This window comes from Erigeron canadensis, chromosome 2 (assembly GCF_010389155.1).
Source record: "Erigeron canadensis isolate Cc75 chromosome 2, C_canadensis_v1, whole genome shotgun sequence".
Classification (NCBI taxonomy): domain Eukaryota; kingdom Viridiplantae; phylum Streptophyta; class Magnoliopsida; order Asterales; family Asteraceae; genus Erigeron; species Erigeron canadensis.
The window spans coordinates 16,392,498-16,399,498 of NC_057762.1; the positions used below are offsets into that span (position 1 = coordinate 16,392,498).

General features: G+C 32.2%; 1 long non-coding RNA gene across 1 annotated transcript; it reads right to left on the reverse strand.

Annotated features, from left to right (window-relative positions):
* Positions 1-2,639: 2,639 nt before the first annotated feature.
* Positions 2,640-5,597, reverse strand: LOC122586529. Its single transcript, XR_006322021.1, has 2 exons — positions 5,536-5,597; positions 2,640-2,836 (listed from the first exon to the last, which is right to left on the reverse strand). It is a non-coding gene; the product is annotated as an uncharacterized LOC122586529 (long non-coding RNA).
* Between the last annotated feature and the right edge of the window lie 1,404 nt (positions 5,598-7,001).

Sequence of the window (7,001 nt, forward strand, 5' to 3'; positions counted from 1 at the left end):
CAATTTCGCATGCTTATGATTACCAATAACCCTAAGCCCTGCAAGACCATAGAAATCTGCCTTGGGCATTGAATTAAAAGCTTCAATGTTAGGCTTAAGGTACTGCCTTGGGATTTTCTTAGCTTATGCCGCATTCCAAATCTTCACTGTGTTTCAAATGGATGTGAAGACAACTTTCTTGAATGGGGACCTCAAAGAAGAAGTTTACGTTGAACAACTAGAAGATTTTGTTGATTCTAAAAGACCAAACCATGTCTACAGGTTAGACAAGGCTCTCTACGGTCTTAAGGAAGCACCCCGCACATGGTATGATTCCTTAACTACTTTCTTGATTAAAGGTGGCTTTACCAAAGGCACAATAGATCCTACCCTGTTCATTCATAAACAAGGTAAACATGTTCTTCTTGTCCAAATATATGTTGATGACATTATCTTTGGGTCAATCAGTCAAACATTTTGCCGAAACTTTTCATCTCTAATGGTTAATCATTTTGAAATGAGTATGATTGGGGAAATGAAGTACTTTTTGGGTCTTCAAATCAAACAATTACCAAATGGTATTTTTATATCACAAGGTAAATACATAAGTGATATGTTGAAAAAGTTTGATATGACTTCATGTTCTTCAATTTCTACCCCAATGGGTGCTCGAACAAACATAAATGCTGATAAAAATGGGAAACCATTTGACCAAAAGAGATATAGAAGTATGATTGGTTCATTGTTGTATCTCACAGCATCTCGCCCAGATATAATGTTTGCAACATGTATGTGTGCTAGGTATCAAGCTGCTCCAACTGATTTACATTTTCAAGTTGTGAAACGAATATTTTGTTATCTAAAGGGTACACCCAATTTAGGTCTCTGGTATCCAAGGGATACTGGATTCAATCTAACTGCCTATTCAGATGCAGATCATGCAGGTTGTAAGCTTGATCGCAAGAGCAATTCCGGTACTTTACAATTTTTAGGTGATAAAATTGTGAGTTGGTCTTCCAAGAAACAGAATTGTGTGTCACTATCAACAGCTGAAGCTGAATATGTGGCTGCGGCTAGTTGTTGTGCTCAAGTGTTATGGATGAAGACGCAACTAACTGATTATGGTCTGAAATATGATCATATCCCTATCTATTGTGACTCTCAAAGTGCCATTGCTATTGCAGTCAACTCAGTGAACCACTCTCGATCAAAGCATATTGATGTGAGATATCATTTTCTCAAAGATCATATTGAGAAAGGTGACATCGAGCTCTACTTTGTGGGCACAGACTATCAGCTTGCAGATTTGTTCACCAAACCATTGGATGAAAAAAGGTTTAATTTTCTTATCTCCAAGCTTGACATGTTAAATCTTGAACCTTAACTTATTTTGTTTTTGATACATTCTTGAAAAACAAAATACAAAATTTGAAAAGACAAAAATCAAATACAAACATATACAATTTTCAAAAATAACAAAAAGATTTTCTTTTTCAAAGTGGCTTACATATACTATGTATATTGGGCTTCATAATTTTATTTATATCTTAGTGGTTTACATATACTATGTATGTAACCCGTGTTTCAATGAGTTATTTATTTCAAAGTGTCTTATACATATTCTGTGTATAACCCGTGCTTCATTTTTTGATTTATTTCCAAAAGAGGCTTTCATGATTTCTTTTGAAAACCCTGGGCAAAAATTATTTTTCCCGCCAAAAGATTTTGTTACTCTCCATTGTTAAACAAACTTTTTTTTACCAAAACTCTCAATTGTTGATATGAGAAGCGAATGATTGAACGCCTTTGTGTACTCTCTAGTTGTCTCATCTTGAACAATTGATTGAGTTAAATGTGTTTAAATGTTTTATTTTGCATCCAACTTGTTGATGTAAGATGCAAAAGATTGAACGCCTTTGTGTACTCCCTAGTATCCTTACTATGAACATTGTTGTTGAAGCAAAAATTTTGTGTTTCCAAAATTTTTTTGTTCACTTTAGACTCTCAAATTTTTCTGTATATATCACAACAAAGATTTTGTTTTGATCTCACAAAAACCAATTTTTGCTCTACCTTTCTATGAAAAAAACATTTTGATATACCTTTGCATAGATTAAGGGGGAGTTTGTGATTTCAAAACTTTCAAAACTTCAAATGTGTTGATTAGGTTGATTAGGTTGCACTTGAGTGATTCATTCACTCCATGAACTTCATCATCACCGATGAGTTCTAACCCCGGAGTATTCAATTCTTTCATTAGATGGTGAGGGTATTTTGAGTGATGATAATTTCGTGCAAATAGGTTGGAGGGAGTAAAGTCGAAAAGTGAGAGGTTATGGTGATATGTTGTGAGAAAAGGGTTAAAAGAAATGATACCCTTCCCTAAATTTCTAAAATCGCCGGGTAAAACACATTTCTATCGTATGTCATTTGTTGATATCTTGATAAAGACTTCATGGACCCAGTGAAGCGATGCACATCTTTACCTAACCACTCAAGTGTTTCTTAACAAATACTTGTTTCATTTCTCACGGAGATTTTCACATTTCTATTGACTCTTCATTTGGAAGATGTTGATATTGAAAAAGGGAGACATTTTGCTGTAACACCCCGACTACGGCGGAAACACGAGATGCCACAGAACGACATGGTACAAAAGATTAAATGGAAAACATCATAATTAAAGTCCTAAAATCATCCCAATCAAGAGGTTACATAGTTCAAATTAAATTGTCGATAAACCATTACATAATCCAAATCCAAAATTTAAAAGATAATTGTTTGCATTACAAGCCATCAAGCAACAAACAAATGCAACATCCAGAGGCGGTCCATTAGCTAACTTACGGCTCTAAACCTGAAAAGCATGAAGAAAAAGAATGTCAACTACGAGAGTTGAGTGAGTTCATAGGTTTTTAACTAACAACATAAAGTATATATATCCATCATAATCAAAAATTTGAGAGTCACCAAAATTTCCATGTATACCTCCAATATACCATTTGAAAAGCGTATGTTCAACTTACTATAATCAATCATACTAAAATCATTATCATATAACCACAAGGGTATAATTCAATTAACTTAGATGAGTAAATGCTTGAGCCACTACTACTACCATTTTTTCAAAGTCCAATAATAAATAATACAAATCTTGCACAAGCTGTCAATCAAGTGCCGTAATAATAATAATAATAATGGGTTGTGCCATGGAGACGACCTAAGTAAGGTAGCTAGAACACCCGTGGTCGGACTGGACGTGGAGGTTGTCACAAAGGCAACCAACCTTCCACCGTTACACTAATGCGTGGGTGGACGAAACCTAGTTGCGCAACTAACTAACTACAGGCCTCCATAATCGGAGTAAATAGTAGTGAACCGAAGAAAGCGGTTTGACAGAACTCAAGCTCATCATATAAATCATTTATCATAATGAACATACGAAACAATCTCATTTCATAATCATAATATCAAGAATCATTTCATATATATGTAATAATAAAAGCAATTTAGCTTATATATCATGCTTTTCACCCCGATAGTTAAAACACATAAAATAGTTTGAAAGGGGGGCTATGACTCACTTGGTTTGAGAGTGAAAGAGGGCTGATCAAAAGTGAAGTGCGCCTAGTGGTGTCGTCCCACAAGCAAGCCTAAACCATCGTATTCAAAATATACACAACGTAAGTGTGTGTTACATTAACTAGTAAACTCGATCATCAGACGTATGCTAGTAGGCTTGCCTATCTTTGGTTGTTACTTAATTATGGAATCAAAGTGCATTATGATGTTCAAAATGTTTGATCATGTTAGAATTGGTGATAAGAGTAGTTCTCGTGTTATACGTTTTTGCGCGTTTATTGGAATTTCGGTAGTTTGGCTTTGATACGCATGATTTCTTTTGTACACTTAGCTTGGTAATATTATTTGACATTAGTACTGTAATATTATGGATATTAAAATATATTTTCTGATTTATATTAATTTCCTTGATTTCTTATTATTTAATTAATTATTTATTCTATTTATTCATTAATTAATTAAATAATTCCTTATAATTATTTTAAGTTCTTAAATTGCCTTTAAAATTCATGGATCATTATATTTTGGTTATCTACTGATTTTCAAGTTTTTAAATTTGTAATATTATGATTTATGTATCTATTTAAGCTTTATTATTAATTTATTTAATAATGGTGATTAATTAGTGATTTTAACTTAGTCATTCATTCTTGAAGCATATAAAACTTGGTTCTTTTCTTGTGATTATTTTTTTCCAGTATGTTTGAGATATTTTTATCATTGGTTATGTGAATTTGGCCAAGTCCATGATTTATATAATTTATTATTGATTTAGTTATCCTTTAAATCCCATTTAAATTCATTAAATCATAAAAACACTTGGAAATCACCACAAGAGTCTTAGTCCAAAAATTCCAGGCCTTTTAGGCAACTTCTATCAATATAAATTTGTATCAATTCAACCTCTCTTGTGTCTTGCTTAAATTGAGGACTTTTCGGTTAAAAATCGTTTACTGAAATAGTGATTTTAGCCTCATTTCTTAGGCTATTAAGGTACTTCAAAATGGATTTTCATTCTAAATTCAATATTCACAGTAAGTTCATCATATTTTGGTGGTTCAAGTCGTGATGGTGGTGGTGGTGTGATATGTGCAATTTAGTGCTTTCGGTTAGTGATTATTTGACCCGAAAAGGCGATTTTTGAGCTTATTCTTGCCATGCATCAAATGACTTGAGTTTTATACTTTTAATATGTCATATTTCCAGTATGTTCATCATATTTTCATGGTCATAAAGTTATGGTGCATGTGTATGCTCAAAATGCAATTTTACAAGCTTTCGGTTTACGATTTCAAGCATATTTTAACTTGTTTAGTTCCAAACTCATATTTTTGACATTATACTAATTTTTCCAGAATATTAACAATAATATTAACATATTTTTCACTTATGACAAGCCTAGCTTCATCTCATAATCCAACAACAAATCCAACCTTCTTAAATCTAGCATGCATGTACTTAAATCAACCCTTTTTAACATAAATCTTTATCCATCAAAAATCCATCAACATAAAAATATATTTTTATGAAATATTCCAGAAATGTATGCATAAATATTATATAAAATATGTTCATTTTTTTATATAAAAAGTTACTTTACAAACTATCAACACATATCTACCTTTTTGATGCTAACTTTTATAGATCTAACTTTTAACAACAAAATCCATATTTTTATAAAATTTCCAGAAATATAATCTTTATGATATATATAAATATCACCATTTTTCAAAGGAAAAATCACATCAAGAACTATTAAACATATATCCACACTTTTGGGTCTTAACTAGTTGAATCATTTGATTTTTCTTCATAGATCTAACATGCATGAGCATGAGAAGAAAGATCCTATCAACTTTGCCCTCATTAAGTGTATATTTGAAATAAAACATAAAGAAAACATAGTATTTTGATGAAACCTTTTTAATATGAACATAAACAAGATTAAACAAGTAAAGAGATGAAGATATATACCCTTGAAGAACAAGTTTTTGTTGAAGAAAAAGTGCAGATTTTCATGACCCAAAAAGCCTCCAATAACCCTTGTTTCAACCTCAAAACAACCCTTAAACCTTAGCCTAATCAAACCCTTGCTTCACCTAACTTAAACCCTTATTATTAACAAGTGTTTAGATGGATTTTAGCTTTGTTTCACCCTTGTTCTTGGCTGGCCGAAATGAAGAAAGAAAGAGGGAGAAAAAGAGTTTTTCTTGAGAGAAAAACTAGTGTGTGAGGGGTATGTGAAGAGTGTGTTTTGTGTGAGTTTCAAGAGAGACTTTAGTGTAATGTGAATTTGAAATTGTGGGTGTGTGAGGGGTAAAAGGGGCCGGCCATAAGGAGTGGGAAAAGGAAAGACACACATATTTTTTTTTTTTATAAATTTTTGTTGTATAAGTATAAGTGTAGGTATATGTTAAGTGTGGGTTTAATTTGTAAGTGTTTTGTTAGTAGAATGTAAGTAATTGGTTGTTTTAGTTAGGAATATATTCATGTATGTATAAGTCATGTATATATTATGGATATATTTTTATATTTTTAGTTGGTTACATAAGCCATTGGTTGTAAACTTGTATTTATTTTTAAGCTTATATACTTACTTATTAAGGTTCGACGCGTTTACGCACATATAACTTCCAATTATATTTTTAGTTGGAAATTTTATTTATCATGATCATATTTACTTGATTTGGTTTAGTTATTGTCACCCGCTTGATCATCTCTAAAATTTTTTTTCTAATGTATTTTATTAAATTTGATTTAGAACTAAATAATAGCTTAAGATTGTTAATTAGGGGCATTATTCACTAGCTTCTCATATAACTAAGGCTCACGGGATCACAATTAACACAACTAGCACTTATATAATATTATAAAAATGAGGGTTGTTACATCTGCTCCAGTCCCCGACTTCATTTGATCACATTGTGTCTAGAACTATCGTGCTTGATCATTTTCATTTCTTAAGATACATTTGAGTCATATCTTTGTGATATTATTGCTTATCTATGTGATATAGCCGGAACATTTGTAGTGATATCTTAATTGATATTCCACGATGATCAAATGGAAATCTTACTAATGCTAACATCTTTTCCAACATTGAACGTAGGTCTCATAATTGCATTTATGTGATTTTCGAGTGAACGAGAACTCTAATAGTGACCTCGGTTATTACCTAAAAGTCTTTAAGGATAACAGATTATGGTTATCGAACGCCTTGGTGACACTGACCATGATTTATATTCTTTGAAGCAATCTCGTGGTTGAAAAGCTGCAACACACTAAACACACCAAGAACACACTAACATCCACCATTGTTGAGATCGAATCTAGAGCAGAAATCGTGTTATTACAACACGAATAAAGACTCCTCGTTTTGGAGTGGGATTCCTCTTAGGTGTCTTGCTCCGAGGATGGCCACCATTTGAAGGTTTCTTAAG